This window comes from Prionailurus viverrinus, chromosome C1 (genome assembly GCF_022837055.1).
Source record: "Prionailurus viverrinus isolate Anna chromosome C1, UM_Priviv_1.0, whole genome shotgun sequence".
NCBI classification, from domain to species: Eukaryota; Metazoa; Chordata; class Mammalia; order Carnivora; family Felidae; genus Prionailurus; species Prionailurus viverrinus.
In genome coordinates this window covers 140,232,044-140,251,630 of record NC_062568.1, presented here as the reverse complement: position 1 = coordinate 140,251,630, position 19,587 = coordinate 140,232,044, and the positions used below count along the sequence as shown (strand labels likewise).

The 19,587-nt window shown below is 39.7% G+C and overlaps 1 long non-coding RNA gene across 1 annotated transcript in view; it reads right to left on the bottom strand.

Annotated features, from left to right (window-relative positions):
• LOC125171828 (uncharacterized) overlaps positions 1–19,587 on the bottom strand; it is a 147,230-nt gene that overhangs the window by 38,310 nt on the left and 89,333 nt on the right. Inside the window, exon 2 of the long non-coding RNA XR_007154434.1 lies at positions 9,314–9,355. This is a non-coding gene — a long non-coding RNA (uncharacterized LOC125171828). The remainder of the gene's footprint in view (positions 1–9,313; positions 9,356–19,587) is intronic.

Genomic DNA, 19,587 nt, shown 5'->3' with positions numbered 1-19,587 from the left:
CACCTATCCTATCTGTCCATATAAATTCCAATGGAAAACATCATGACATGCAATTACTAATCTCAATGTACACAGCTATGCCTCGGGGACTCGGTGGTTCATATTTTACTGTTCCGTAATCAAATACAAAACTAATGAGTAAAAATATGCTTCCCCCAATAAATTTCCAGCACCTGGACAAGTGTCTGACAGGGAAATGGAGGGTGCGCACACAAAATTCATTCTGCAAAGCTATTAAAGTGTTATACTTGCCAACAAGTGTTCATTAAACAAGAATGAAGGATCTTTATGCCAGTTTCTTACCAAAGGCTTTTTAATATTTTAATGGAGAGTAAAGACTATTTATCTGAACTCTGATCAGTTAACGTTCAGATCTGTTATGAAGAAACAAGGAGTCCTTTATAATACCTTTCATAAAAATCCACTTTGCAATGTTTCAAATAAAGACTAAGGACTGTAAAAGATTATGCTGCATATAAACAAAATCAGTATCGTTTTGAAATTATATGGTTATCCGTGGAACTCTTTAGTACATTAGAATCATGCTGTATTTTTATTTAAAAAGTGGTTAACAAAATCCAGTATACAAATGGAAAATGGGACTAGAGGTGGCATCTCAGCCATGTGACTTTATCCAGGCCCCAGAAAGCAAGTAGCACAGTTAATGGGGCAAATGATGGGAGTGGATGGCTCTTCTGCCATCTAGGACTTGAGGAAGGAAGGGGAGGGGAGGGAAGGGAAGGGAAGGGAAGGAAAGGAAAGGAAAGGATGGGTGTTTGCACATACTAGGCTTACCCTTATACATGCCTAGAAGGCAATCAAAGAGATACGATAGAGCAGGAGCAAGGTCTCATCTAACTTATTTTTTCCTTATTCCAAAAAAGAGATTAATAATACTAATAGTAGTAATGGTAATAATAATCCTTAAGCTAGCACTTACTAGACACTATGTGCCAAGAACTGTTCTAAGAATTTTACCTTTATTTTCCTACATAGTCCTCAAAACAACCCAATGAGAGAGATACTATTATAAACCTTATTTTGCTGATGAGAAAAGTGAACAAGTGAACCTCAGAGACATCATGCCGCTAGTTTGTGCAGGAGGCGAGATTCAGATACAGGCAGTTGGCACTATAACCAGACATTTGACCAAAAGTATCAGGAACGTCAGGAGCAAGAGTTAGGATAGGTGATGCAAATTTGTATTCTTTGTACCCAGATTACCAAAGTGGCCAAGAGCCCAAGGGAAGGGGCATGTTTTATGGAAATGAACCCCATAAAAGGCAGAGGTTGGGACTGCCGGGGCCGCTGATTTCCTTGTGACCTTGCACAAGTTATTTAGCTGCTGAGTTTATGCTTGGGTAATCTAAGATAATAAAGTATAACTAGAAAAAGACTGGGAGAAATAATGAATACTTTTTGGGATACTTGGAGCTCCCCAGATAAAACATGAAAATGCTAGTGAAAGATACGACAGCATTCCTGGTAAGTTCCCACCTGGCCCCAAAGTGTCTGTATGCTCCCGTGAAACCAATGACATATTTCTGAACTTACCTCTCAGTGCTGGAATCTGCTTGTTACATAACCTCTGCTAATGATATGTAGGCAATAGGAACATAGTTTCTAAATGTGAGAACCTCACATCTCAGGTTTGGGTTTCAAGTAAGGTCATACAGTGGGACTATATAAAGCCAGCTTTAGATAGTTATCTTTATATATTATTATTTTTTTTAATGAGAAAAGAGAGAGGGGTCAGAATTTGGATTAATGATTTTGACATTCAGGCCAATGAGCTATTTAGGTCACAGGGAAAATATATTTATAGGCCCATGGCTTTAGTTTCTCAAGAAGACTTGTTCCCCAGATCACAAGGGACTGACTGTCTTTTTCCCCCAGGGTCTGTGTTCACAAAACCACTCAGCTGTTAATAGAGAGGTACGGTGAGACCCCAAACTTCACACCCTCACCAAAACCCTCCAAAGCCAATACGATCTCCCATAACTCACGGGCGGATTGCTTTCAGCGTGAAAACTCAGCAGGAATGTTAGCACTGATGTCTGTGAATAAATAGAAGGTTCTGATCTTCCTCCTTATAACAAGAGGAATCTGAATTTTAAAAACCAATGGGGAAAATAATGACTAACAAAATCCCACTAGCAAGAAAATGCTGGTAAAGAGGGGACAGAGTGGCTAACTGTGATTGTTTTTTGGTAAACGTATGCATATACACCGTGGAATGGGAAAATGGGTTTCAATTTTATTTATTGAACTTATTTAATAAACAGACAGTGTGCTTGCTCTGTGCCAGGCACTGTTCTAAGTGCTTACCAAATATTAACTCATTGAGCTTTCTTTTCTGATGCAGTATTAGGCCTAAAAGATCATTTTATCCTGAAACCTGGAACAGAGATAAGGTTGTCTCTGTACATTAAAATGTCTTGCCTTATAAGGAAGCGTTTGACTGCACTAGATTAAACTCATAAAAGCTAATGAAGAGTCCTCCTTAATACACATTTCTTTTTTCCTGTTTGGACTTGAAGTGACAACATTACAGAAACACCCTGCAGGTTTTTATCTAAATAGCATCCTATAAAACAATGTCCTCTTGTCAGTCACCACTAATTCAGCACAGTCAAGCTATAAATCTGTCCAAAGGCCAGCAAAGTGCTTAACTTGGCACATCACTAATAAAATTAGGAATGCGGGTTTATTACATGAACCTTAAGTAGGTTTGGCCAAGATATTAAGATTTTTGCTTATGGCAACCATAGCTAATGTGGATTGGTATTTTCATTATAACACACCCCACAGCACTTCCCAGTACGTCTCAGGTTTCCAAATTAGAGAATAATCTTCCATAGGCTCTCACACTCACTGGTAGGTGCTGCTGCTGGAGCCCCATCTCTAAAGCCTCACACACTTTAGGGTACTCAAGAATGGTAAAGACTTTTCAATAATGCTAATTCTGCTGAATAAAATTAGAGCAAATTAATTAATACTTCTATTAACGTAACCTGATTTCACTTTGTTCAAGAACAGAAGCACTTATAGGCTTTTAACATGCGCTCAGAAATATCATTTCAGCTCAGGGCAATTTTGAGAAGTGATTTATAAGCAGTTGCAAATGCTTCTAAAATGGTGAGATTTGAGAAAGCTGAATGTATGTTAACCGAAGTTGTCCTGCGGTCTTGGGTGTTTTATTTTATTTTTTTTTAAATGACGGAAGAACAATAAATATATCCTTTCTCCTGAGCCAACATTTATTGTGATGGCCTATATTTGCATAGCAATTTAGTTTGCAAACTGGGCTCCTATGCTTCCTGCGAATGGAAAAGACTTTACAAGGTGCATGGTGCAGGTATTATTACCCTCATTTTCCAGATGAAGACACAGAGCAAGGACCAGAGTTGAAAGTGAGAATCAGCTCTCTACCTCGTATCGGGAATGCTTCCCAATATAGCACCTCGTATTTATGAATATTTACAGTCTTACAGAATGTTATCACATCCAGTGGATCCGGACGCCATCTAGAAATGTGTGTGTAGAAGTGTGCATTCACATGCATGCTTTATCTTTTTTTTATTCTTTATTATTTTTTTGTCTTAATATATCTATTTTCCCTGATCTACGGGTTGTTTGAATTTTCTCTTGCCAATGATACCAGCTTCCTTAGACTTTCCTTTCTTACCAGCCCCGCTGAGGTTGCCTGCATTGGCAGCCTGCTTTATGGTGGCTGCATTATGAGATTTGAAGTGAACCTGTGCAGGGGGAGCTGAGAAGCTCTCCTTAGCATGCCACAATCTCAAAAACCTGTAGATGGGCAAAGTCACTAAAGTTCACTTCATGAAAAATACAACACACCACAGAGAGCAAGTATGATTGATGCCCGCAGAGCAAACTGTTTATCAGACAAACACATTTTGCAAACTTTGACATAAATTGTTAAGTTGCCTTATCACTCAGACAATGTAAGACTAGCATTTTGTAGGAACTTCCCCCAAACTCTTTAATGACCTCTAAAAAGCTTTATCTTATCACGATCTGATTTGCTACAACAATAAATCATTTACACATAGTTGAAACGAAAAACTAGTATTAGAAATATGGAGTCATTTTCCAAATGTAAGAAGGCTTCAGCACTTGCCTGGCTAGTGTGAGTTGTGAAGGCATGAGAAAGCACTCAATATGCTCAATACTAGAAGATTCCACACGAGTCAGAGTGTTGCAGCCTATTTGGGCCTACCTAGAGGCTAATTACAAATTCGGTAAATCACACAGCCCGCTGCGTTTTCATCCTTCTTGCTTTCTGTCTTATGTTGTTTATGGGAGGGGTGGGAATAAAATAAAAAAAGAAAGTTAAATTATTCAATTTCTAGTGTTTCTGATATTCGAAAATTAAAATGATATCTGCAGGTGGTGGTGTACAACTGGCATTCAGGACAGTGGCGTTCAAATTGTGGCTCTGTCTTAAATAATCTGATTCAATTCAACCAAATCAGTAAATAAACATTTATGGGGCACCTACTGTGAGGCAGGCATCGTGCTAGGTATGAGGGATATGAAGATGATATCACTGATGTCAAGGGATCCTAAATTCTGATAAATCACAACTACTCAACACATGACTTTCCTCATCTCTAAAATAATGTAGATGGCCTACATAATTTTTAGGTCTTTCTAATTTTTGTGTGGTTGATGATGATGATGGCTTTGCTAAATCTTGTCTATTTGCTCCTCAGACAGTTTCCACTCTTTTTCACCCAACTCTCTGCCCTGGGAGAATGAGAATGGGCCATTTTGTCCTTTGGCTTTTGTTGTGTCTAGTCAATGGGAAATCCCCATGGTAGAACAGAAGGAAGGAGAGAGAGGTCAAAATATTTGGTCTTCTGGTTCTTCAATTTGTAGAGATGACTTGAACTGGCTGAGTCAGTCACTCTATGGAAGGTCCCTGGTTCTTCAAGGCAGTGTTTCTATGCACCCCTCTCTAACAGGGTCCTGGCAATTGGCCTGTCCTATCCCTTTGGGTAAGAGTATGGCAAAAGCACCATTGTTATTAGCCCCAGAGCCCTGACTATCCCTGTGGCTCCCTTATACCCTGCCCACGAATGTTTAATTAGTAAACTGTCCTGAAGTCTACTTAATTTGAGGGGGCCATCTATTGTCTGCCAGGGCCCTGGCTGATACGCTATTTTTTTTTTAATTTTTTTTTTAACATTTTATTTATTTTTGACAGAGAGAGAGAGAGAGACAGAGCATGAGCGGGGGAGGGTCAGAGAGAGAGGGAGACACAGAATCCGAAGCAGGCTCCAGGCTCTGAGCCATCAGCACGGAGCCCGATGCGGGGCTCGAACTCACAGACTGAGAGATCATGACCTGAGCCGAAGTCAGACACTCAACCGACTGAGCCACCCAGGTGCCCCTACGCTATTTTTTTTTTTTTTGTCAGTTGAAATTGATTTTTGAAATCTTGAGAAGTCAATGTAAGGCAGAAATTCTAGGGAAGGGTAGGAGGATAGCAGTTTAGCCATTTCCTTCGGCATAGGAAAGGCATTCTAACAATTCAAATATTTTTTAAATTTATTATTCATTTATTTTGAGAGAGAGAGAGAGAGCAAGGGAGGGAGGGGTGGAGAGAGGGAGAGAGGGAATCCCAATCAGGCTTCATGCTGTCAGTACAGAGACCGATGTAGGGCTTGATCTCACAAACTGTGAGATCATGACCCCAGCTGAAACCAACAGTGTGATGCTTAACTGACTGAGCCATCCAGGCACCCCCATTCTAACATATAATTTAATAGAGCTGACAAGTGGAATATGATGAGAGAATCAGGAGCCACAGTGATTTGGTGAGGCTGAACTACATTTCCCAGAATTCCCTTCCTGTTTGTTCCAGACAATGATGGGTCACAGTTGGAGGATTCAAGTGAACGAGTGGTCACAGTGTTTACATTTTCAAAAGGTCAGGGCAGTATTGCTAGGCAATTTTGTAGTTCACTCTCTTTGTCTACTTATGATTTGGCTTACTTCATTGGTGTGGGGTAGCTGCTGGGCCCACAACTACTCTCTCTTCCTCTGGATTTTCCTTCAACTTCCTCAGCTCCTGGGACAGATGTTAAACTCAGTGAGGAGGGGAACTAACTTCTGCAAAACATGATTATCAACAAGGTTATAGGCAATAAGAACTGACAGGGGTTCCCATGAAGAGAACTAACCTGTGGGTTCCAACTTGTGTTGGTGGGTTCCAGCTTGTTATTGCTTTCCTACATGTTACATCCATCTTCCCTTCTCAGTTCCCTGCCCCTAGGACTTCAAACTCTAGCATAACAGGTAAAGACAGCAGCATTAAACAGCTGTTTAGTTTGTTCCCTTAATTATATAAGAAGGAAATAGCTGTAATAAATTTATTTCTCTCTCCCTCTGTCCCACTGGTATACATGCATGTGTGTGTGTGTGTGTGTGTGTGTGTGTGTGTGTTTAACATATATATTATATCTAAAACCTTGCAAATATATAGTTATTATATATATCTATATATATCTGTATCTATCTATCTATCTATCTATCTTGTGGGTTCTACTTCTCTGACTGACTCCTGACTTGCTTTTTAGTAGCCTAAGATTCAGGCATGTCCCCTCAAAGTTGGATCTGTTCTTCACATTGTCAGCCAAGAACACATTAGCCAACACAACCTTTACTATCATGCCAAAAGCAAAGAAACATTTCTTCCTAAAATAGCTCATTTGGCAAATGGACATAAAAAATGGGTAAGATTTTTTAATTGAGAAATTATATAAAAATAACTAAGAGAGGTTAATAAACATATCTATTAGCTTGACACACTGAACTTTACCCTGAATCTACCCACAAAAGGAAGATTGAAGTTAATGGATCTGAGAAAACAAAGCTGTGAGAAACCCCTGGGGAGTCAGAAAATGTTTGGACCAGGGTGTCTGCATGTGGGGAAAGTAAAGATGAGCAGCCCAGAGTGGATAAATATTTGTATAATAGTGAAGTAATATGTTGGGGGTGAGATTCTTAGATGTACTTATTACCCATTCCAAAACCACCACGAGGCAGAAAAATATTAGTACCATTTCAGCCCAGTGACAGCCAGAATGACAGGGTGACATCGAGATGGTACAGAGGTCTGTGCCATTAGTGGAAGGTCACAAGTATAGCTATTATTCTCCTTCTTAAAAGTAGTAAACTATTTAGGGTACATAAGCCAAGAAAGATCAAAAACCAAAACTACATGTTTTTTACATATGAAGTGAAATTAATGGGTCAAAGAGAATATGAATTTAAAATAAGCATAATAAACATTCTGAAATAGGTATGTTGGTATATTGATAACATGGCACAATTACAAACTATAAAGATAAATCAACTCAAAATCTAAGAAAAATATGGCAGAAAAAAGAACTTAGCAGATCTGTAAAATGGCAGACACATCTCAAAAATAAATTAATGAGTTGGAAGAGTTAATGAGTTAATTAATGAGCTGGTCAAGAGTTTCTCTCAGAAAACAAAGGGGCGGCATAAAAGAAAGGTTACAAGATAGAGAGGATAGAAGAGGAAATACCAAGATACGGGTAACAGAAGACCCAGAAGGAGAGATGAAAGTAAATGAGAGCGAAAATATTTGGTGAAATATGTAAGAATTTACCAGCAATAGAGATGAAACACATCTGATTAAAAAGACTCATACATTACCAAACAATAAAGATAGCAGGGGGAAAAACCCCTATACCTGTACCTATGATAGTTAAGTTTTAGGAGCATCAAAGACAAAAAGCAAAGTCTAAAAGCTGCTAGAGAGAAACAGCAGACCAGAAGAAAGGAACGTCTCTGAGCAGAGAGAAAAAATGGTCAAGAAAATAGGGACTATAAAGAAGATTTGTGTCCTGTATCTAATGGAATATTGTCAGGTGCTGAAGAATCATGAAAGCTATATTTGCTCTCCTCTTTATCATAGCTCTGTGAGTGTAAGGGACCCTGTCTCCAGCTGGAGTGAAGGCTGCATACTGGAAGCCTTTCCCTATGCACTGGCTTTCTCACTCAGGTCCCCCGATGGCCTGGGGTTTGTTTGTCAGAGCCTCTTCATCTCCCAACACCTACAGCTTGCTGGTCTAAAAGTCCATGGCTGTTCTCTACTGAGAATTTGATTAAATAAACTAGCTCAACAAATTTACCCAATAAACTGGAAATTGAATAAGCCAAAGACAATCTGTCAACAAATATTCATTGTATAAAACACAAAGCACTAGGTCCTATGAAAATGTCAAAATGAGTGAAGCCGAACTCTTGAAAGAAAACGTAGGAACTAATGGGTTATATGCAAAAAAGTGAAGTTACACAATATCTTCAGTATCGTTACATGAAGGGGAGGGAGAAGCCTGATTCAGGAATTTAGAGGAATGAGGTGTCACTTTCATTCAAAGTGGTAAGGGAAGTCTTCATGCAAAGAATAGCATTTAGTTTTGGGTTCTAAAGAAATGATTTCAATAGGCAACAAACTGGTGCTTGGATTCCAGGTGGAAGAAATAGCAGAAGCTCAGGAGAAAGGAGACTGAAACCATCAAAGAGCCAAGTGTGGCTGGAAGGGAGGGTTCACAGGGGATAGTAGGAGATAAGTCTGAAAAGACTGGGTGGGTCCAGACTGTGGAGGACTTCAAAGCAAAACCAAGGTGCTGGACTAAATGTAGTGGGTATGCAGACCACTGAAATTATATCAGCCAGAGAAGAGCATGGTGAAAACCAGATGACTGAATGAAGGTGAATTTTGCACTGATGAAAAATATATATTGGTTGGAGAAATCCTGGAGTCAGAAATAAGACCACACTAACTTGAGCAGAGAAATAATTAGACCATAAACTAGGAAGATGGTAATAGACAAGAAAATGTGAAATGAGATGGTGACTACTTGGCTACTGGTCAGGTATGGGTTTGAAGAAAAGAAAGATAGAGGTCTGACGGGATTCCTGAAAAACATCTACAATGCCTGAAGTATAAGGCATTAATGTTTAATCCTGGTTTCAATAGATGGGAATACACACACACACACACACACACACACACACACACATTTTTCCACCTAGGAACCAAGTCAGTTTTTCATGAACACCTGTTCTTTGCAACTTTTTGACCAAAAAGGATTTTATCCAAAGTATCCAGATATTTTGAACTCTGCCTCTCCTCATCAGCTGACAGATAATGACTAGAAAAGCCAATCCAGTTTGATTATTTTGAATCAATTACCTTTAACAAAGTTCAATTTAACATTTTGAAAACATAAAAGCAACCAAAACTCACCCTGAGTTCCCAAATCTTCCCAGGCACTTGGATTTGTGAAAACTGCAAAGACAAGGCAGGGGTGGAACCTTATTTTGCAAGTGAAAACTCACAGTGAATGATATAAAGTGAATTTACTTCAATTTAATATGGATAATCATATGCAGGTCTAGAGTCTTTATATTTTATAGCTCTCCTTAATTCCACATCTTCCTACTGCAGACAGTACAGACATAAAACATTTCATCACTGTGTTTAGGGATTTTTTTTCCTTAAAAAAAATAGGAAAGGAAGGAGAAAAAATGTTCTTCCCTAATAGCATATTTTCTCTAAATTCCCAACTATATTATTTACAGTGATGTTTTCTATGTCAGGGTTACAAAACTGCACTGACGTGTCTAATTGAGAATAAACTGAGAAATGCACAATGCAGGGAGCAATACTAGAAAGAGAGCCGTGGCTTTTTTTTTTTCAGGCTCCATTTTAGAGAGATAAGTGTTACTGATAAAACGAACATTTTACTACTAAATATTTGCCGTGTTGCATTTAAATCACATCAACTGCCAGCTCTTCGCTCTAAAGGAACAAACGTTATCACCCCCTTAGTATTAACCATGTGTTTTGCCTTCATTTAAATATCACCATAGTTAAGGTACACATGGTGTGGTGGGGCCTGGGTGTGCTCATACACCTGCACACATATATATACAAAGATTCTACTGTATATCAGCAACCACCCTGGTTATCAAAAGTTAATGGACTCTGAAATTGATACAATTCCAATATCGCAGCTCATAAAAATCAGAGTGATATTTTATTTGTGACCTACATCATTCACATTTAAGATCCAGAGGGAATTAGGGCACCCTTCTGCATTTCACCCACATAACTGCTTCATTCATTTTTTGGATGATGTCCCTTTTAAAATTGTGGTGAGATACACATAATATAAGGTTTGCCATCTTAACCATTTTTAAGTATACAGTGTGGTAGCGTTAAGAACATTTACATATTGTGGAACCGATCCTCAGAACTCTTTTCGTTGTGCAAAACTGAAACTCTATACCCATGAAACAATTCCCATTTACCTCTCCCCTTAGCCTCTGGTAGCCACCATTCTACTTTCTGTCTCTATAAATTTGACTATTCTAGGTACTTCATATGAGTGGAATCGTACAACATTGTCTTTTTTGTGACTGGCTTATTTCGCTGAGCATAACATCCTCAAGGTTCATCCATGTCATAGTATGTGCCAGTGTTTCCCACCTTTTTAAGGCTAAATAATATTCCATTGTTTTGATACACAATATTTTGTTTATCCGTTCATGTGTTGATGGACACTTAAGTTGCTTCTGCCTTTTGGCTATTGTGAATACTTTGCCAAGATCATGGGTATACAAATATCTGTTTGAGCTCCTGTTTTCACTTCTTTTGGGTATATAGCTGGAAGTGAAATTGATGGATCATATAGTAATTCTATTTTTAACTTTTTTGAGGAACTGTAGTACTGTTTTCCATAGAAGTCGCATCATTTTCTATTTCTGCCAACAGTGCACAAGGTTTTTAACTTCTCCACAACTTTGTCAGCACTTGGTATTTTCTATTTTTCTTCTTTTTTCTTTTTCCTTTTGTTTGACAGTAGCCATTCTAATGGGTGTGAGGTTTGGATTTGCATTTGCATTTCCTTAAAGATGTTGAGCATCTTTTCATGTGCCATTGGCCTATATGATACCTTTTGACTTACTGACCAAAACAAGCAGGAAGGCAAGGATGGGAAAGAAATTTCCCAAATTTTTCAGGACTTTGGAGTGGCAATCAACAAACATTTATTGAGTATATCCTCAAGACAAGACTCTGGGCTAGGGCTAGGGATTTTTAAAAATTAATAGTATAGAGGAATTTGAGAGGAGTCTGCCAGCAGGAATCTGGTGGCAAAGACAACGTGCATAAAAATGTGCAGTGACTCTCCTTTGAGACCTCAGATCCCCGTGAGGAATTTCTAGTACTGGGACATCATATGCATCATCTTACATAATTTTTTTTTAAACAAACGAACACACTCATTCTTTATATGTGTGATCTTCAAAAGAACACTCCAGAGCAAACTTTTAATGCTTTTTCCACGCGATGAGCTTCAACATGGATCAACATACACCACACTCTTATAAGTCTTCTGAAAACAGTTGCCTTTGAAGAGGTGTGAATTTCCCTTACTTTCCCTAAAAGGGTGTTAACTTCAAAAGGCGACCTGGTGAGTGTTAAAAAATTAACACATTTAAGTCAGTAGCCAAAACATCACCCTCAGATCTGTGAACCTGAAATTTAACTGGTAGACTGAGCTGACTCTGATACGGATGCCAAAAAAGTCATCACTCAGCACTAATCTGGACCAATGAAAATTTGCTCTTCCCTTAGGTTGAGGGGAGGAAAGCATTTGGAGGATGGTGATGTTAGCAGGGCATAAAAGCAGAAGGCAGCTAGTTATAAAATCTTCTAGACCTTTCTAACCCTTTAAACTTGCTTTAAAAGCTGCTTTACTGCGGAGAATGTGCACTTTAGCTGGCAATCATAAAAAGAAACCTCTTTTTATTAAGACTGGAATTGTTTATTTGTGGAGAAAATTGACTGAAATATCTTTGCTGGGCCCCTTCCCCTCCCTTCTCTCCTTGTTACTCACCCAGTCAGGACACAAACATAGACATTTTATCCCCCCTCCAGTTCCCTGTCACTCTGTACAGCATCCACCGATATGTCGCCTGGCTCCCCTTTTCTCTCTGTAGTCCTTGTTTGGAAATGATCCTAACTACTAGATTCTGGTCAACAGAAGGGTAGCAAATGCAGAAGTACCGCTGTCAGGCTCCACATCAGGGACTTTTAATGCTAAAAGGAACTCTCGGAGGGCACCTGGACCTACCCTTCTGCCTCTGGGCATGACTGCACTTAGCTGATGCCATTACAAAGGCTTTCATGCCACATAGAGGCAAGACATCACAGTAGGGTTGTGAAATACTAGGAAACATCAGGAGCAGAAAAAGAAAGCTGATGTGTCACAGAAGTACTGGAAATTTAAAAAAAAAATAAAGGTTTCTGAAAGAGTTGGAGATCAAGAGGCCATGACCCAAGCTATAGTTTTGCTAAAGCTCTAAAGCAGTTGATAGTGCCTGAGTGTTTCTAAAAGGGAAAGAACTGGCTGTTGAGCAGTCTCCTTAGTCACTGCTCAGAACTCTGACAATCACACACACACACACACACACGGATCCAAGCCCTGCCCAACAGCCCACTGAGAGCTTTACCCTGGAGATATTTCTAAACTGCTATCCCTGCTCATTCACCAGGTCGTTCATTCCTTCATTCCATAGAGATTTATGAAGTGCTAACGACATGTTGGGCACTTTGCTAGGTGCTGAGAGAAGGGGGATGAATATGACCTTTTAACTCCATGAAGGGTCTTACAGGTTAGTTGGGAAAGGACCATCTACCTACGAATTACAATGCAAAGTGGTAAGTACAGCAACAGCACCATGACAGGGACAGAAGCAAACAGAGGAAGAGAGACACTATGTCTCTTGGTGAGTCAGTGAAGAAGCTTTTGGGAGGTTTTTCTTTATCATTTTATTATCTCTCTCCTGATGTGTTCCTCCATTAGCATTCTCACCGGCCCACGGGCCTCTTCCCTTCTCTACCTTCTCTACTGCTGTGAGTTTGGAGCCCAGGAGAGAGACAACCTAGGGATATGAGGGATGTATGCTTGGTTTTATTTAATTTGTTAGTAGGTATTAATATTTAGTGAGCGCTTACAATGTGCCAGGCACTTTTCTAAGCAATATACATGAATTATGCTATTGTAATCCTTGCAGCCCCGTTATGAGGTAGGTCCGTTTTCCATCATCATTTTACAGGTGGGTAATCTGATGCATAAAGATGTTACATAACTCCTTAAGGTAGCAGACTAAGTGGTCGGGGAGCCTGGATTTTAAGCCAGTACTTTGTGGGTGGCTTAGTCAGTTAAGCATTCGGCTTCAGCTCAGGTCATGATCTCCAGTGCATGAGTTCCAGCCCCACATTGGGCTCTGCACTGATAGTGCGGAGCCTGTTTGGGATTCTCTCTCTCTCTCTCTCTCTCTCCCTCCCACTCTGTGTGTGTGTGTGTGTGTGTGTGTGTGTGTCTCTTTCTGCCCCTGCTCCCAAATAAGTAAACTTTTAAAAATTGATTTTAAAGCCAGGCGTTTGGCTGCAGAGTTAATGTGCTCACGAGTTGTGAATGGAGTGGCTGACCGAATAAGATGAGCTAGGTGCAGTCAGAAGAGAAGCAGGCCAAGCCGGGACACTGAGGAATATACATATTTAGTTTGCAGACCCAGGTGGAGATGGGAATAAAGATGGCTCCAGTAAAGGTAGAAAAGGTGATGGGGACCTAGAGGTCGTGCTGTCCTGAAAGCTCAGGGACGAGAGAGCTCTAAGAGGACACAACCCCAGGCAGCTTGTGTTCTGAAAAGAGCACTGAAGGGGGGTGGGGGCGGGAAGTGAAGACTTCCCCAAGTCCCAGCCATTGCACTCACATTGTGTGGGCTTGGAAAGGTCACTTAACCCTCTGAGCCCTCGTTTCTTCATTTTCAACACTGATGGTTTTTATGTACTACTGAGGTTGTTATAGGGCTTTTGTCAGAACAGTTTTTGTGACCATCTTGAATATAGTATAAAATGTTCACTATGTGAACAATATGTTTATTATTATACCATTCTTCTGAAACTGACTTAGTTCAAACACTAGTGAAAATTGCCCTTAAGTTTACTAATTTTTACTTTAAATATATGCATAACTGTATATTTTATCCCTTATGACCTCTATGAGTAAAGCTAATATGAAATCATTAATGCTTATGACTATTAATATCTTAAATTGTTAATGTACGCATGCATTGATTAAAACTTTGAGTGCTTTTGTGGCAAGTTTTGAGTAAAGTTCTGATTGTTCTATTCGAATGAAAACTATGTCCAACTTATGATTTCTTCATAAAGGAATTTGCATCTAGACCAGAAATCTCTCTGTAAACAAGTAACTATAGTACAATGGTTCTGAACGAGGGGTGGCTTTGCCCCTCCATGGGACCCTTGTTAATGGCTGGAGATATTTCTGGTTATACAATTAGGTGGTGGTGCCAGTGGCACCTTGTCGGTAGCCGTCAGGGAGGCTGCTAATCATCCTACAATGCACAAGACAATGTCCCCTCCCCCACCTCAACAAGGAATTGTTCCGCCCAAAATGTCACTAAGGCTGCAGTTGAGAATGCTGCTCTCATACAATGAAATCAGGCCTGTAATAGAGAGTTGGAGAGATGACACAAAGGAGGAAGTGCTAACACATTTCCTGAGAAAATCAGCAAGTGACCCTTGGCCTTAATAAGTACATTTAGATCTTGTACAATTCATACCAGAGATAATTCCCATTTCACTAAATTTTTTTTAAAAAATGTTTATTAATTTATTTTGAGAGAGAGAGAGAGAGAGCATGAGCAGGGGAGGGAGAGAGAGAGGATCCCAAGCAGGCTCCGTGCCTCACTGTCAGCACAGAGCCCGGCACAGGGCTCCATCTCATGGTTCCTGAACTGAAACCAAGAGTCAGATGCTTAACCAACTGAGCTGCCCAGGTGCCCCTCACTGAAACTTCCAAATGACGCTTGCATGTTTAAGCAGCTATACAAGCTATCCAAAGCTGTTAGCACAACACACTTGAATGGGAAATTTTCCTGAAGTACTTTTGTGCCACGGCTTAGACTATATTATATATTAATTCACTAGTATCTAATTACTTTGTATCATATCTTTCAGGGATTAAGTTAAGAAAATGAAAACCACTGTAGATATTTTGAAAAGAGACAACTGGTCATTTAGATGATGGAAGAGCTGAAAAGCCAAAGAGGAAATAGCAAGGCAACCAAGAGATTGGTGGGAAGCCATAGCCACCCTCAGGGGTGGAGGAAACAAGAAACGCTGATGTTACTAGACCTGAAACTAGTGAAAAACATTTTGGGCTAGAACCACAGACAGGCTGCCTAGCAGAAGCTGGAATGGGGAGGGAGGGAGTTCAGTCAAGTAGGAGCCAGAGCAATGGAGGAAATCTAAGACAGCCAGAGATGTTACCTTAGAAGGTATCATTGGGAGAAATACCCCAACTTCTCCCCTGGTCTTTCCTTCCCACCCTCAGTCTTCTTGCAGTCCCTCCTATTGGCTGAAACTATCCAATAACTAGTAAGCAAGGGATTCTGGGAAACGCAGTTCCTTGTAACAAAGACGAAAGCAAGAGAAGGGTTGAGAATGAGTAACAGGCAAACATCTGGCACTCACATCATTGCTAAGAGGATAAAGGAATACATATCCCTTAAAAAAAGTGGTATTAAACCTTAATTATATTTTAAATAAATAATTACTCAAATATGTAATCAAAATGGCTGAGACATTTTTAGGTTGGTGGTGAATGACAAAGATGCTCTCTAAAGTTTACTCTGCAGCTTGTGACATCTAAGATTTAGTTTTCTTGTAGTTAAAAAAAAAAGGTGAATATACAAGGCATTAGTCATTAAACAGAATCATCACTTACTTTACTAAAGAGAACCCAGCCTTGTGACTATGCGTGAGAGTATAGTTAAGTGTTCAAGTAAAAGCAGATCAATGGGAAATGTGTGTCTGTACATCTAATTAAATACAGTTGTCATAATTACTGTATTATACTGCATATTGTGATATGGAAGCAGTCTTATCTGAGTACTTGCGGTCATGAGGTTACAAGGAAGCAAAAGTTGACATAATATGAAAATATTCTTTAATGTACTGAGCACTTTCAATTAATTCTCACACAAACATCCTTACCAAAGTTGGCCCAGGATGTCTCCCTTCCAGAAAAGTTAAAACTTCTATTGGTAGGCATTTCACTAGCTGTCAAACATTGTACCAAAGAAGGAAAACAAAACAAATTACATTATGGAGTGAAACAAAATCTTAAAAAATTAAAGTTGATGACAATGATGTTGGGTAACATTCTGAATGCCAATGCCAATGTCCAAAACCAATGACAAAAGACAATCTTGTAGAAATAAACCAGTTACCAATTAAAGAAGAGAAATGGACCAGAAGAGTAAATGGAACTTCAAATGAGGATGATTTTAGTATTTAAGGATAAGAGAGGCCTCTAGGAAAACTGGAGTTTCCTGAATATGACCAAAATTTTTAATGATCTCATAGTAGGTCAAATTTGAAACAAATGTTCAATCAGGCTATCATGAAATTTGTTTGAAAAACATCACCCCCAAAGTAAACATCTGATCTATCCTTGGCTCATTTTAAGAATTAAAGCTAGTTGGGAATATAATTAATTCAGTGGTGTTATTTAAGATAAAATAGTGTACTTTCACATATGCTAGGTTCCATTTCAATATGAAAGCAGAGTAAAATGCTTTTTCACTATTGCTTATGAAAATTTGGTCCCCATTTAATGTGGATTCCCTGTAAGTGGCTTCCTCTTGTACAAATCATCCTCAAATAGAAAAGCTGTGCTCGTCCTCTCATGGCACTAGAGCATCATTTGTTTATGTTTGTCTCCCACTCTAAACACCGAGTCCCTGGAAATAGTCAGGGACAGTGACACAGGCGGTCACTTCAATATCACTGCAAAGTACCATCTATAGCTTTTCTAGTGCACAGATTGGTCCAAAAGCCAATTGCTACAACTTTTAAAAGGCGATCGAAATAGGAAGAGATAATAGAGGAAGCAGACTCATAAAATGTTCTGGCTGAAAGGACTTTAAAATCATCTAGTGTCCATCCCCCTCATTTTACCATTGAAGAAACCGAAGAGTTGAGAGCCATAACTTGTCCAGTGTCATGCCACTAGCTTGTGGCTGAGTTGTTACTTGAAACCAGGTCTCTAGACACCTGTCTAGAACCTCCTTCCAAATAGCACTTCAGCAATCGTAGCAGGTGATGAACTCTGTGCAGCTGAAGGAGGCATTGTGTACGTCAGTGACCTAGTAGGGCACTGGCAGAACTCTCTGCAACTTGCAGGTACATTATGGCACAGCGGTGACGAACTCAGGCTCTGGAGCCTGACTGCTTGGGTTTTGTTTGTTTGTTTGTTTGTTTATAATTTTTTTTTTTTGGGTCAACGTTTATTTATTTTTGGGACAGAGAGAGACAGAGCATGAACGGGGGAGGGGCAGAGAGAGAGGGAGACACAGAATCGGAAACAGGCTCCAGGCTCTGAGCCATCAGCCCAGAGCCTGACACGGGGCTCGAACTCACGGACTTCGAGATCGTGACCTGGCTGAAGTCGGACGCTTAACCGACTGCGCCACCCAGGCGCCCCGACTGCTTGGGTTTTAATGAGGTTTTGCCACTTCCTAACTGAGTGCTTTGGGCAGCTACGTAGTCTCGCTGTGCCTCAGTTTCCTCAATATTTTCCGAGCCCCTACCATGTGCCACAAGATAATAGCCTCTACCACAGAGGGTCTACATTTAGCTAATATTTATGTAAACTACTTAGATTATGGCTTGGTTCACAGTAACCTGTCAGCTGTTCCAATGTGAAATATCAAGGAATTAGCAAGTCGGTATTACAGATTGGAAGCACAGCAGAAGGAGTTGTGTAGAAAAACCATCTACATTAACTGACCAACTGATAGCCTGAGGCTGATTTGATAACGTCAGAGGCACATAGGTGCTATGGACTTACTCTTCTATGGGATCTGTCCTATGTATTTACCTGTTTAAGTTGAAGATTCAATAAACCTATATACTTCAGGGTCTTTCTCAACTCTCACCTCTTTATTTCCGCTTCAAAGTCTTGAGTTAAAAACTAATTCAGATATTATTAACATGCCAGAACAGATCACATTCATTAGTCTGGTTTTCTGACAGGGAGCAACTTAGACCAACTTAGAGTTGATAGACAGGATCAGCAAAGCCTTGAAGAATTGAAGGTGTGGCCAGAAGCAGCCCTGGTTGGCTGATGCAGTTAAACCACCACTTAAAATACACGCTACACGCGCATGGATATATGTACACAAACCAACACAGCACTTTGCATTCAGCTTTCCTATCCCATGCTGCAGATTTTTAAGTTCACGCATGCCAAATTTCGCCACACATTTTCTCAGTAAGGTGTTGGTGAAAGGAAATATATCTCTAAGGCCAGCAGAATTGAGACTTTCTATTTAATAAAAACAAAACAAAACAAAACAACAACAACAACAGAACGTTTGTTGAATAAATCTAGCCTGGTTTCTCTGAGATCCAGTTCCCATGCTAATTTGCATCTTGTCTCCATCCTATTCTTGAACATTTTTTCCTGATGAGTAGATTCTTCAAACTTGCCTAGACTTCCCTTCAAGTTTCTCACAAGAAATGCCAGGTAACCAGCTAAATTACAAAGTGAGAACCTGAAGGAAACAGACACTCCTACAGGTATGTCTTCAATCCCTCTATCCTAGTCCATTAGACTAGGCAGTGCTAATACCATTTTATTCTCTTTTTGGAAGTTGCAGAGAAAAATACCCAAACTATTATAAGATCAGTCCTCCATGGGGGGTGGTGGAGGGAACTCATTCCAGAAGTCTCCTTTTAGAGGATTCTCGAGGACTGTGAAATGCTCCTTCTAAAAACTAGAGAAGAGAGGACACAAAAGGCTACAACTGAACATCCGATGCAAATGGAATTAAACTGTGAAAAGCTCCAGGGAACAAAGAAAATCCAGTTAGGCTTTTGTTTTTCTGTAAATATATCAATCATTCTTTCAACATTTATTGAAAGGCAATGGAGGGTGTGGCTAAGAGCTTGGGCTTTGGAGTCAGATACATATGGAGTCAAGTCCTGGTTCCGCCACTTTCTCAGTGTGAGATCTTGGGTATGTTGCAAGCTTCTCTGAACCTCTGTTTTATTGACTGTAAAATGAGGATACTAGGGTACCTATCTCATAAGATGGTGAGGACTAATCAGATAATGCAGACCGTGTACCTAGCATTGTTTTTATACCCTGTAAGCATTAACTTGCTATGTGCATACTGAGAGAGTATTGGACGCAGGCAATTAATGGAACCAAGTGTCCAGTGCCTTGAAGGTTCTAGCTGGAAGAATAGGAAATTGACAGCACACACATACACACACACATCTCTCTATTTCTCTCTCTCTCTCTATTTGTCTGTCTATCTACCTACCTATCAATAGTTACAGATATATAATATATATATATATATATCTTACAAGATCAATAGGTACAGATATATAACATATATATACACACAATA